This window comes from Pristis pectinata, chromosome 11 (genome assembly GCF_009764475.1).
Source record: "Pristis pectinata isolate sPriPec2 chromosome 11, sPriPec2.1.pri, whole genome shotgun sequence".
Taxonomy (NCBI): Eukaryota; Metazoa; Chordata; class Chondrichthyes; order Rhinopristiformes; family Pristidae; genus Pristis; species Pristis pectinata.
Window position 1 is genome coordinate 59,479,638 of NC_067415.1, and position 14,676 is coordinate 59,494,313.

The window sequence follows — 14,676 nt, forward strand, 5'->3', positions numbered from 1 at the left end:
CCCTACCGTGGGAAAAAAGAATTCTAACTATTTCTCCATCTCAGCCTCCTATAATTTTATCACCCTCCATCGGTCACCCCTCAGCAACCTACACTCCAGGGAAACAAGCCTACCTTAACCAGTCTCTACCTATATCTAATGTCTCCAGTCCATGCAACAAGTGGGAGTAATTACATCTCAATATTCTTTGACATCTATTATAAGAAAGTGGTTTTTATTTTTACTTGTTCTTGGCATCTGAATTCACTGAACACAGGCAAACACCACATGACAGGAATGATTTTCTGGAAGGACAACGCGCTGCTTCTTTGACAGTTGGTCTGCAGCAACAGGGAACTTGTAGAAAGCATGAGGCACAAAATGCAGTGATACTGAAATCAGTAACAATGAGCTTGTACATAATACCTCTAATCAACTACAGAGCACAAACATGTACTGACCATATGTATCGCAGAATGGTACAGACCTTGAACACCAGTGCAGGTCATAATTGGAATAGTTTAATGATCTCTTTTTATCTGGACAGCTGCTGGGGAATCTGTGGCTTCAACCTTTCTTACAATATGTTCCTGGCTTAACTTCCCATCTTCTGCAATTGATACTCCCCACTTCCTCCAAACCTCATAGACTATTCCCTGCATGATTGTCCCCTTAGAGATCTCCACTCATCTCTCTCCTTCATTCTTCTCACTCCCTGCCAATTATTTTCCCCCTTTCCAATGATCTCTCCAGCATTAATCTTCTTCCTAGATTTCTCTGCCATCTCCCAAGCTCCTCTGATCATATCACTTCCCATCCTAACCCCAATAATTCAATTGTCTGTTCACCTTCACTCCCAATGACTTCTCCCCACTGATTATTTCCATATTGCCCCTTAGTGCTGAACTGTTACCCTCCAAGACTCCACTAAATTGAAAATTGAGGAGGAATGATTTTGGCCATGGCTGCATGTACAGGGCCAAGGTTTGCTGATTCTACCATACACAACATGTTGGTGTTAATGATGGAAGAATGTGGCACCCTTGCACCCTTACACCAAAAGAATGTGGGCCCCTCAAAAGGCTGCTGCCTTTGGTTATTATTTTTGTTAAAGGGGGAAGAAAGTGATTTTAACCTCCATGGACAAAATATCCCTACATTTAAGGTTGCATTTTGATCAAGGTCACCATAGATCATGATATGCAAGGACTTGGATAATCATGAGGTTTAATTAACATGATCTTGTGCACACAGCAAAGGACAGTCATTGATAAAAAATTAGTAAGTACATTAGATAATATTTTTAAACTTATTGATTTAATTCATTTAATTATGGTTGATCTTTCTCATAACCTGAATGGATTGAATGACTTGGGAACAGACCAATGATCTCCTGATCCATGCTCCTAGAAGACAAGGAGTCTGATACATTCACCTCTGTGGACAAGGAGCACATCCCGCTCCCTGTTTTATCTTCAGCTTGGGTTTCAATCTGTTGTTAGACAAAATCAGAAATAGCAGCTGGCAGGCACTGTGGCCGCAAGCAGGAGATATTAAGTTCAAGCCCAACTCAGAGTACCCATTTGTGTTCAGCTAATACAACTTCTGTACAAGATTATTAGATGAAAAAAAAAGTATGAGAGCTGGAAATAATGCAGGTTAAGTTATGTATACTGTATGTATTGACCTGGATTATCTAAAACTTCTGTGCAGAAGGATTTGATGCACAAAGGGATCTTGGGTCCAAGTCTATAGCTCTATGAAAGTGGTTGCAGAGTTGGCAGGGTGGTAAGGAAGGCATGTGGCATTCTTGTCTTTATTAGTCAGAGGCATTGAGTTTAAGAGTCTGGAAGTTATATTGCAGCTTCATAAAACTTTGGTTAGGCAGTATCTGGAGTATTGCATTCAGTTTTGTTCACCTCATTTTAGGAAGGATGTGGAGGCTTTGGAGAGGGTGCAGGAGAGATTTACCAGGAATTTGCCCGGACTAGAGGACAAACAAGAGGTTGGTTCAAAGGAGATGTGCTGGGCAAGTTTTTTTACATCAAGAATGGTGGGTGCCTGGTATGTGCTGCCAATGATGGTAAATGGTCTTGAGGCAAAAACGATAGAAACATAGAAACATAGAAAACCTACAGCACAATTCAGGCCCTTCGGCCCACAAAGCTTTGCCAAACATGTCCCTACCTTAGAAATTACTAGGCTTACCCATAGCCCTTTATTTTTCTCAGTTCCATGTACCTATCTAACAGTCTCTTAAAAGACCCTATCGTATCCACCTCCACCAACATTGCCGGCAGCCCATTCCATGCACTCACCACTGTCTGAGTAAAAAACTTACCCCTGACACCTCCTCTATACCTACTCCCCAGCACCTTAAACCTATGTCCTCTTGTGGCAACCATTTCAGCCCTGGGAAAAAACCTCTGACTATCTACACGATCAATGCCTCTTATCATCTTATATACCTCTATCAGATCCCCCTCATCCTCCGTCTCTCCAAGGAGAAAAGGCCGAGTTCCCTCAACTTGTTTTCATAAGGCATGCTCCGCATTCCAGGCAGCATCCTTGTAAATCTCCTCTGCACCATTTCTATGGCTTCCACATCCTTCCTGTAGTGAGGCGACCAGAACTGTGCACAGTACTCCAAGTGGGGTCTGACCAGGGTCCTACAGAGCAGCAGTATTACCGATAGAGGCATTTAAGAGTCTCTTAGATAGGCGCATGATTGTGCAGAGAATGGAGAGGTATGGACAATGTGCAGGATTAGATTAATTAGGTGTTATTAGTTTAATTGGTTTGTTACAACATGATGGGTCGAAGGGCCTGTTCCTGTGCTGTATTGTTCTATGTTCCATGTTCTATATTCTGAAATGGAAGTTTAGAAGAGAATTCAACGTAGGAAACAAGTCCTGCAATAGTTGAATTCCAAACTGTAGGTACATCAGCTGCAGCACAGTTTATTGTTAACAAGTGTCAAGTATACAGTTCAGACTATTGGTGAAAGAGATGTTTCCGAATTTTGAAAAATCAAGTATGCTTTTATCACATTAGGTGGAATCAAAATGAAAGAGAGTCTCAGTTAGATTAGAAATTAAGCATTCAGCACTCATAAACAATTCTGTGGTAAGAATACATAATTTACAATACAGAGGTCAGAAGTACAATTCAGACATTTGTCTAACATTCAATTCTAAATTGTGATTAATTTTGTTAGCTCTCCACCAGGCCTCCAGGGTTGCTCAGAACAGTGAAGCATCCTGTACCAGTGTACAGAATTCACATCACCTCATTAGTAAGACCAAAGTACCTTTGTAGCAAGATGTGAAGAAAGTCATAACCCAAGTTTTTGGTCAAATTCCCAACTTAATACTGGAAGAAAGATGTAATATAAACAGTAAATGATAAGTAATAACACAAAAAAATCAACATTTATTTTTTGGTATGTGGTATTCTTATAAAGGATGATTAATTTATAATTTAGTTTATGTACACCCAGATCAACATTGATAACAAAATAGATCAACTATATCCAAGTTTAAATTGATTAAAAATGGTGATGTACCACCCTTTAAGTTGCTGTCCAGTTTTCGCAGGGAATTGCCAGTAGTTCCACGTGAAAGTACGAGCACCTAACCAGATAAAGTGCTATGAAGTCTGAACTTTCCATGCACGTGTGCATAAATACAGAAGACCCAGACACCTGTTGCCAACATTTCTTCAATTATGCTTGGATGCTGTACTTTATTATTATTTCATTCATTTTTTTAAACATTAGTGCTTTAGTTTCATACTTTTAGATATAAGTTTATTTTTTGCAACTTTCAATGGTTTTTAAAATGCTTCTGAATACCAAATCATGTACAAACTGAGAACAAAATGAAGGAAAAATAGATTGAAATACAACAGAGAAAGAAAAAGATCTGAAAAGGAAAAATGGACTAAATACTGGTAAAAACAAGAATATTTATAAGGATGTTAGAAGGCAGTTGTGTTCACATGTAGTTATATTATTCTTTGAGAAGTGAATGAGTGAATAGAGGTACTGAAGGTGTAAGACAGAGACAAAATTCTTGATTCATAAACCACAGAACAAGCCATTAATAAAAACAACAGGGAGGCCACGTTTATAGGAAGATGTGAATTGCTGGATATAAAACACCTATGGTGTTGTGAAGTGGCCTTTCACTCTGGTCATTGTACAATAATGCAATAATGCAATAATGCACAGCAATCAACCTTTGTCAATTAGTCTGCACAGATCCAGGAATAACGGAAGGAAACCCTCCAGGTGGAAATTGTGAGGAACCAAAGTCACCTTTGGACTATTGAAGAAAGCTACCCTTACCACATCATTTCTCAAACTACTCACAAAATATACAGAACAATGTTATTTTTTGAAAGAAATTTAATTTGTCTTTCTGTGTGATTAAACTGCTTTCACCCTGAAATTTACTGTCTTCTGACACCAACAGTTTTACAGATAAGCATAAATACTTAGTTCAAGGTTTAAAAAGTCACCTTGGGACAATTCCCTACCTGCTGTGAAGAAACTCCAATGTTTTGCTGCTCATTTCTTTACACTTTGATTTTGAGCTTCATGCTGGAACATTAAATCAGGATATAATAAGATCCTCACTGTGAAATTCCAACATTTCCAGTTCATTGAGGCAAACAGAGGAGTTACGCTGGAGATAATTTTACAGTAGCCAATTAATCTATTAACACGTCTTTGGGATGTGCAAGGAAACAGGAGCACTTGGGGGAAACCCATTTGGTCACAGGGATATTGTGTAGATTCCATACAGACTGCACCCAAGGCATGGAACCCAGGTCACTGGAGCTGTGAAACTGCAGCACGTACTACTGTGCCAATGCAGCATCCTCATCTTGACTTCCACACAATGTTCAGACGCAGAAGTCAAGTATCCAGTCCCGTTTGATGCTTGTACCCCACTACAAGATGCTAGACAGCTATTACAAACTAATCACTGATTTCATAGTTGTCATCATGGTTATTTTCAAGCTACTTCCATCCCTTCTGAAAGCTATTTAATTGATATGAAACCTGGCTGGAATATTGATATTTATTTTACAATATATTTGGTTAATAGTTCCCTTGTAATCAACAGCTGGTCTTATATTAGTGATACTTTAATTCCTTAGTGTGTTCCAGGATGCAGCCTGTAGATATAAGGAGAGATTGGATAGGCTGGGTTTATTCTCACTGGAATGTAGGAGCCTGAGGGGTGACCTTATAGAGGTTTATAAAATTATGCACAGCATAGATAGGGTAGAAAGTCAGAATCTTTTTCCCAGGGCAGGGGAGTCCAGAACTATAGGGCACAGGTTTAAGTTGAGAGGGGAGGGTAGGTTTTTCACACAGAGTGTGATGAATATCTGGAAAAAGCTGCCAGAAGAGGTGATGAAGGCAGATGCATTGCAATGGTTACAAGGCATTTGGGCAGTTACTTGGACAGAAAAAGAGACAGAGGGATATGAGCCGAATGTGGCAAATGGATTAGCATGAAAATGCATCAATGTCGGCTTGGATGAGGTGGGCTGTATGATTCTGTCATCTGTGGTTGGAATTATGATAAATTTCTGGAAAGATTTTGCAGGAGCAGATTATCTCAATCTATACCTTGTTAGATTTAGGTTTAAATAGTTTTGTCCAGATGGGTGAACTGATAATGATGGGTCAATCATACAATCCATGTAGAGGGTATTACGTACTTACATTAGATTCAGTTCAGAAGGTGGGCAGATCAGTTGAATCCCTTGGTGACTGCTGAACTGCAAATAATTGCTGGTGAAGAAGGTCCCTTCCCAGTCACTCATCTCACCATTGTAGTTTAATCTCCTGGCTCATCTTGGCTGCCATCCTCTTCCCCCAGAGTATCAGGCTGCACCAAGAACTGTCAGCACACATAGACCTCTGAATGGCAAGAGATGTCAGACTGATATCGCAGGAAGGATTGAGAGTCTCTATCTCAGTCTGGAGCTTTTGATAGGTGAGGTGGGATAGGATGTGGGGTAGAGTTTTGGGTAAGGGGCAGGGTTAGGAGGTAGTTGAAGATTGAAGAGGAGGTTTGAGTTGGGACTGGATGGATAGTACTGGGAAGATGCTAAATTGCAAGGACTGGGATACATGCCCTATAGTTCCTGCCACTAACAATCCTTGATCAAATAGAAATGCAAGTTTGATCTGCTCCCATTTAGCATGTCCATCTAATTCAGTGAAACAAAGATTAATGTGAAGATCTTGTCCCAGAGAACATCATTATTTAAAAATAACAACTTTTATCAGCAATGAGATGTCACTTTCAGATAAAGAAAGATCACCTGGAGTTGTGTTTGACTAGCCAATCAGAAAAGATAGCAGTATGAACATGAAAAACCTTGTTGTCCAAGTCAACAACAAAAAAATAAATTACTGAAAATGTACTCCGCATGAAAATTTGAAACCTCCAAAAATTACACATGCAAACCGCCTCTCCAACCAACTGATTTTCTTCAGCACTGCACCCAGCCAAGTATTTCCCATGCCAATTTCCACAATTAGAAACTAAAAGGTAAAAGGGTCACCTGAGTAAAATTATCTTTGTGATTGACCCCTTACTGTGCAGTCACACAAGGTGGATGCTCTGTGGTTTCTGGCTGCAGTGTCACTCTGACCATTATCTTAGCAGAAATGCCAAAATCAACCTGTGCCCCAACACAGCTTGGTCTTGTTGCTATATCAGTGTTGTGTGATTCCTACTATTCATTCTCTTTGTATGATTCGAAATGTATAATTTGGACTAAATAGAATGCATGGAGTGCAAATTCAATGTAAAGTCAATGAAAAAAGACATCTAACCGATAAACAGTTTTTTTTCATTCATAGGATGTGGACATTATTGAAAATGTCAGCATTTATAACCACTCATAATTGCACCTGAAGTGAGAAGACAGGTAAGAGTTGATCACATGTGGAATCACTAATAGGGTAGACAAATTAAGAATGGCAGATTTCCTTCCACCAAACTCTTTGTGAACTAGATGAATTTTTATGATAATGCAGTTGTTTCATCGTAACTGCTTAATTTAATCATTTCAAGTGTTAATTATGCTTCAGTGAACAAGTACTGGTGACTTCAAGCTCAGCCTCTGATCATGAGCATACACAAGTGCCATCTCAGTACTTCAAGTCCATGACTGAAGTTGGGGTGCTTGTGGTTCTGGAGCAGAGGTAACCAAGGTTAAATGATTTCTTATTTGCACTGTAGACTAGCTCCACAAGGGAACTTGTTGAAGATGATGTACAGCAGTATATGAGAAGAATTAAGAATGGTGTTGGACTGATTATGCAGCTTTGCTTGACACCAGTCTGTATTGAGGTTGGGTCTATTGTTGATCCAATGGTTAAGATCACAATTAGCATGCCATAACGAAACAGATTCAAGATGAAGAAGAATTTCAGAAGAATGCTCCACAGTCCTTCTCAACTGATGGAGCTAAAGACTTCTGTGAATCTGAAGTTGGTTATATAAAGTGGGTGGTGCTGCATTTGTCTTGGAGGTTACACTCAATGAGTATCTTGTCCCTTATTCCTCCACATAAACAGGATCCTGTGATTTGGGGAGGACCTCTTCAGCCACTGGCAGAAGGTAGTTGAGGAGGATCCTCATGACGAGTTTTCCATTGGCTGACTGTGGTGACTGCATTTGAAAATGGTCATGATCGTGACATCTGTAAGATCGCCTGGCCCTTCCTCCTTCCTCCTCATGACAGATGTGGGGAATGAGATTGTGACTTTCTGACTGAAATTCCTCTCAGTTAAGTTTCAATATTTCAGCAGAATACCATCCACTCCTGAGCCTTGTTGGCATAGGGCAGGTTAGACTTCTTATTGGTTGGGCTGGTGGCAAGGCTGTATCAGATATTTTAATAAGAGTCTGAGTCAAAGGCACTCACATCAGGAGTTTTTGGAAGTATTCATTCCAATGGGTGCTGATTCTTTCTGTTCTTGATAAGCCCTCCTTTATTCTTGGTTTCCTGTGAGGTGAGCCTTGTCCTTAACATTTACAAATGAAAGGCCTTCTACCAACCTGCCCCTGCAGAATAGTACTGTCCCTGATAATAAAGGCCCTTGCTGAGAATTGGGAACAAGTGGACTGCTTCCCACATCTTGAAAGCCACTACCCAATGAAGGAAGGAAGACGTCTGTTGTGAAATTCACCATTACCTTTAGTTCACCAGTACAGTGTATGGCTCTATAAGGAAAAGAGTGTTTGAAGCTCTCAAACCTGGCACAAAGCTCATGGTATACCTCGCACCTGTGTTCCCTACCCACCTGTATGCTTTTACATGGGCTATATATTGGCAGGCTCCTCAAAACACTGGAGAGTCATAGCATCATACAGCATAGGAATAGGCCATTTGGCCTATCATGTCCATGCTGACTACTAAACACCCACCTATACTGATCCCAAATACCAAAACTTGGTCTGTAACCTTCTATACCTTGGTGATTCAAGTGCTTGTCTAGACATTAAATATAATGAAATCACATGATCCAGGACCTACTCAGGCAGCGCATTCTTGATTCCAATCATCCTCTGGGACAGAAAGTTCTTCCTCTGATCTGCTCTACATCTCCTACCCCTTATCCTAAACCTGTGCCCTCTAGTTTGAGATACTTGATCTTGAGCAATAGTTTCCTACTACCTACACTATCTATGCCCCTCATAATTTTATACACCTCTATCAGGATCCTTCAGGCTCCTCTACTACAAGGAAAATAGCTGATCCAGGCTATCTAAAGATCCTTTCCAGTCTCTCTTTGTAACTGAAATACTCCATCACAGGCAACACCATTGAATTTCCTCTGCACCCTCAACAGTGCAATTACATCCTTCCTATGATGTGGTGACCAGATCTATACTTTGGATTTTTCTTGTGTAGAGCAATTACGGACTATTAACTGAATGTTCTTTTGTGTCTTGTAACTTCTGTAGTTCTAAATAAATCCATTTTTGTGCAGTATTTTGGAGGTTATGTCATTTCCATGTCCTTCAAAATGTTGACTTACTTTGATGAAATTGGAGAATGAACTTAATGATTTCCTGTTGTGGTGTAACTTCTTTGTAACTTGTGATGTAAAACTGCAAAAATGTCAAATTATTCAATACATGCAAACTATAATTTAGTTAACTAATCACAAAAGCCTCATTTTCCCAATAAGACTAATAATGTTTCTGACATGTCCACAATTTGCCTAAGGAGGCAGATGAGTTCCTAATTTTAATTTGAACTTTAAATGCATGGCTACATTAACTCAGTTCAGGGATTTTTCTTCCTAGGCAGTACTTCAGGATCAGGAGTTACTTGCTTCCACTCTTCCACTCTGGCTCTGTGAATTCTGTGGTGGCTAATGAAGCCAATGTGGGAACCATAGATTCTTCCACAGATGGGACAGGAAGTTGCTGACAGGACAGGTTGGTGAGCAGTTTGTGAGGGGCTATAATCCTTCTGCCACTTACACAGGAAATCTGTGTGCTCCAGATGCAAGGTCTTGAAGTTCTCAATCCCAAATGCTTCTTCTCCACTTTGAGTGGCCATGGGCCAGAGACCTCCTGAAATCAGTGGGAATGTTGCACTTTTTCAAAGAAGCATTTGAGTACATCCTTGAATCTTTTCCTCTGTCCAGCTGGGAATTTCTTCTCACAACAGAGCGCAGGATAGATTTTCTCAGGGGTCTGGTGTCAGGCATGCAAACAACACAGTCTGCCCAAACTCACTGGCTGAGAATAACTAGGCTTCAACACTGGAGATATTGGACTGGAAGAGGTGCTGACATTGGTTTGCTTATTCTTCCAGTAGATTTAGAGGATTTTGCAGAGATAACATTGATAGAATGTATCCAGTATCTTGAGATGCTTGCTGTCAGTATAAGCTTTTTATCTTTTTATCATTGTTTGGGTGTATTGGGTGAAATGGGGGTGGATGAGGCGGAGAAGGAAAAGAACATCCATGATACGTTATACAGAGTAAACTTTTCAAATCACTGTGTAAATAAGGAATGGCTCCTAGCCCCACAATGCATTCTACATTTCTCCTGGTTAATAATCTGGATGGTTTACAATGAATACTTAAATAGAGCTGGCTTTAGGGTTCAAGTTGGTTCACAGTTACAATGCATATTTATTCAATGTGCATTCTTTCATATTTCTAATTATTTTTATCCTGTATTCTATTCATTCACAGTGCTGCTATTCATTGTATAGTTTGTAAATTTATTGTCAATTTAACTCAGATTATGAATCGGTTTTGAGACATTTTACCACAACTAATTCAAGAACGGGAAGGCCTAAAGTGCAGAACAAGGATGAATTCATTACTTTTCTTCCTTTTCGAGGTGAATTCATTTTATGGAAGAACGGCTGAGTAATTGGATTCAAATTACTGAGCATTTAACTCCATCATCACTCTCATATATAATTAAATGCAATTGGTTGATCTGCCATGTATTTTTATGAGGCACTTAAAAGGTTTTTGAACCCTACTGGAATCAAGCCAATCAATTATTTTTTTATTTGCCTTTCAAATGCAAATTCTGTGCATCAGACATTTTCTTTGAAGGCTATTTTAAAGATTTAATTTAGGAAAATCAACTGGTTTCTCTGTAATCGTATTTATATTTCCCAGTATACTTGTTCAAACTTTCTTCAATGATTAAAGGGCTATAAGATTGCTTTCCATTACTTATGGCATTTTACTGGGTTTACTGAATCATAACTAACACAATTAGTAGTGCAGCAGGAATGGGTCAAAAGCACATTGACAAAAGTCTGAACATACTTTCATGGCAAAAGGAGTTGTATTAATACAAAATATTTCACAATGTCAAAATATCTCTGCCAATTCTGTATTTTCTGAAGTTTCCAAGTGAATTTGTGGATTGCAAGATCACACAAATAGTAATATGTTAAAACGAGGTAATTTGTTCTGCATATACTTGTTGAGAGCTACATATTGGTTGATCACTGGGGAGAAATCTTCATGAAAATATGCTTTTTAGTTCCTCCTGGAAGAAAGACTTGAGTCTTAGTTTAGTAGCTCAGCTGAAAGACCTAGAAGTTCTTAAGATTATACCACTTTGTACTAATGGCGTCTCAAACGTATCATCCTTTATACAAAATGTTATACCATCTGCCAGTAAACTTGCAAAATAAATTGGAGCATTTGGGCCAATTTTATTCCCCCAGCTTAGTTTTACTTTTAGTTCTTACCACTCTATTTGGAAGAATGATTTATGTTCCTAATAGCCCATGTATCATTAATTTTCCAGTTTAGTTCAGCTATTTTGGAGAAAAAAATAATTAATGCTGAATAATCTATAAACTAAACTATCAATGCACTACTGGCTGAATAGTATTACCCTTATTATATGGCAAAAGTAGCTGTCAATTTGTGCTCAGTAAACTCTTGCAAATAAAATTTTCTGCATAATTGATTAATCTATTCTTGTCCTGCTTCCACTCCAAATTAGAAAAGTTCATTAACTCTATTACTAATTTTCATACTTACATCACATTCACATTATCCATCTTTAACTGTTCCCTTCTTCGATTTTGCTGTCTCCATTTCCAGAGACAGGCTATACCTACTATATGTCAGCTGGTTTATTTGGCCATCATAAACATACTCACACTGGTATTGTGGTGATGCAGCAGTTAAACTAACAGACCACTAGTACAGGTATTTGTGTTCAAATCTCACAACGACATTAGTGGAATTTAAATGCAGGGTATCACATGGAATTGTTAAAAAAATAGGCAATAGTAATCATTGGGGGTAGGTTGATGGGTAGATGGAGTCAGCTGGCGTAGGGGGAGAAGGCTGTGTTGAGACAGAAATAGGTGATAGGTGGAAACAGATAAAACTGTTGTAAAAACATATCTGGTTCACAGAGTTCCTTCAGTGGAAGAAATCTACAATCCTTTCCTTGTCTAACCTATAAGCGATTCCAGAAACACCAATACGATTGACTCCTAATTCGGCTAGCAAGCCACTCAGTTCAAGGGCCATTAGGGACAGGCAGTAAGTGCTCACCTTGCTTGTAATGTCCAGGTCCTGAAAAATTTCAATAAGCACCTCATCCACTTGTATCCTATAGATTCTGCTTCATTCTCCCAGTCTGCACTTGTTGGGGACGGTGAGCAGTAAAGGGAATCTCATGGTCTCTAAAAGCCCAGAGGACATCAACTAAGAGTCTAATCACCAGTCTAATCATCTTCAAACTGGGGATCTGTGTGGTCTGTCTCTACCTCTGCTGAAGCCTCAATGCTTGCACCAGACAGGAAGTTAGGAGAGAGGAAGAGCAGTGACACTAGATATACACATGGATTAGAATGTTGGAGCTCACATAAAAATGACTTCACTTGCTGATTTATAGCAATTATATTTGTTGAATGGTAAGTGACTTTTTAACTTCTATGGAATAAGAAGACAATGCACTGACTGCAACAAAAGAAGTTTGGATATGTCATTTATCAATAGCTTTGATGGTAATCCTTGGTTCTCTCTCGCTCTGTTCCAAACCTTCCCACTCATTACCAAGACTCTTCATCTTCTCCCACCTGTTCTATCTGCCCAACATCCTCCCTCACTCACCAGTCTCTATCTGTACCCTCTCCCTCCCCTCCCCCCACTTCTGCAGGGGTCAGTATTGGGACTAGTTTGTGATATGACTTGGATGAAAGTGTAGATGGGCGGATTAGTAAGTTTGCAGAACATACAAAGAGTTGTGGACAGTGAAGGAAGTTGTCACAGGATACAGCAGAATATAGCTCAGTTACAGATGTGGGCAGAGAAATGGCAGATGGAATTTAATCTAAGCAAGTGTGAGGTGTTGCACTTTGGGAGGTCAAATGTAAGGGGAAGGTATACAGTTATTGGCAGAGAAACAAAGGACTGCAGATGCTGGACTCTAGATGAAAAACATCATGATGCTAGAGGACTCAGCAGGCCAGGCAGCATCCGTGGAGAAAAGTAGGCGGTCAACATTTCAGGTCAGGACGCTTCTTCAGGACTGACAGGACCATCAACAGCGTTGATATACAGATAGATGGATGTGGTCACACAAGTAGATAGGGTGGTAAAAGAAGGCATTTGGCATGCTTGCCTTCATTGATTGGGGCATTGAGCATAAGAATCAGGAAGTCATGTTGCAGCTATATAAAACTATGCTTAGGCTGCACTTGGGATATTGTGTGCAATTCTGGTCACCTCATTACAGGAAGAAAGTAGAGGCTTTGGGAAGGGTGCAGAAGAGGTTTACCAGGAAGCTGCTGGATATAGAGGGTATGAACTATAAAGAGAGGTTGGACAAACTTGGGTTGTAGACTCTGGAGTGTCAGAGGCCAAGGGGTGACCTGATAGAAGTCCATAAAATTATGAGAGGCATAGATAGGGTAGAAATGTCAAATACTAGAGGACATGCATTTAAAGTGAGAGACAGAAAATTTAAAGGGGATGTGTGGAGCAAGTTTTTTTACGCAGAGAGGCAGGTGCCTGGAATGGTCCATCAGGGGTAATGGTGGAAGCAGATGCAATAGTGGCATTTAAGAGGCTTTTAGATAGGCACATGAAAATGCAGAGAATGGAGGGATATGGATCATGTACAGGCAGAAAAGATATAGTTTAATTTGGCATCATGCTCAGCACCATCATCATGGGCTGTACTGTTCTATGTTCTGTGTCTCTCCCCTCCTTCTCACTTCTATATATTGGCCATCATCCCAAACACTCTTGGTCCTGATGCAGGGTCTTGATCCAAAATGTTGACCATTCTACAGATGTTGCTTGACCCACTGAACAAACACACCGAACAAATTTCTTTCAGCAGTTTGTTTTCTTGCATGTGACTATCCTCATCCCCAAGAGATCTGACAACTATTAAGTTCTTCATCACATCCCTGTCCACAGTTCACTGGCTCAGTGGCACCTCGAACTACATTGTGCATGATTGAAAATATTACAGTCTGTGCTATCAGCTGTGAACATCAGATCAAGTGATGGGTGCCTTCTTTGTTACTCCCATGCTGCTCAGTCATTGCTGCCTAGCCAGGTGAGAGTTCTTGGTGGGGGATTTGAGAAACAGGATTAAATGTGATCATATTGTCGCTCTCAATCATTGCTGCATCACAATTGGTCACAAGCACTGTGTCAACCACATCTGTAATGGCGAACACAATCCTCCAAGTAGGTGGTAGAGATGAGTCGTTGGAGGCAAACTTCCTGGCTGCTGGTTTGCTGCTGCTGGCACAAACAGTGCAGCGACTTACCCTGCAAGAAGAGTGCAGTGTATTGTTGGATGTGAGTGAGTGATACTCCCCTCTTGGCTGAATTCTGGATATGTGCAAGCTGTGAGCTGTAAGTGTGAAGTCTGGAGTAGTGGTAGATATGTGAGTGTGGCCTTGTGCATTAGAATGTTAAAATCCAGTCATGATTAATTAAAGTTTTAGGTGAATGATAGGGATGAACTGCATTGAGCAGTATACAAATTTACAGGTACATTGTTGGGAGATGGGATCACATTTTTTTTCTCTGGAGTTGACGATATGTAAACATCCTGTGGTACAGCATCCATATCCTGTTGCTTCACTCCCTGAGTTCACCTCAATAGCAGCCTCCTTCCTCTGCTGCTTC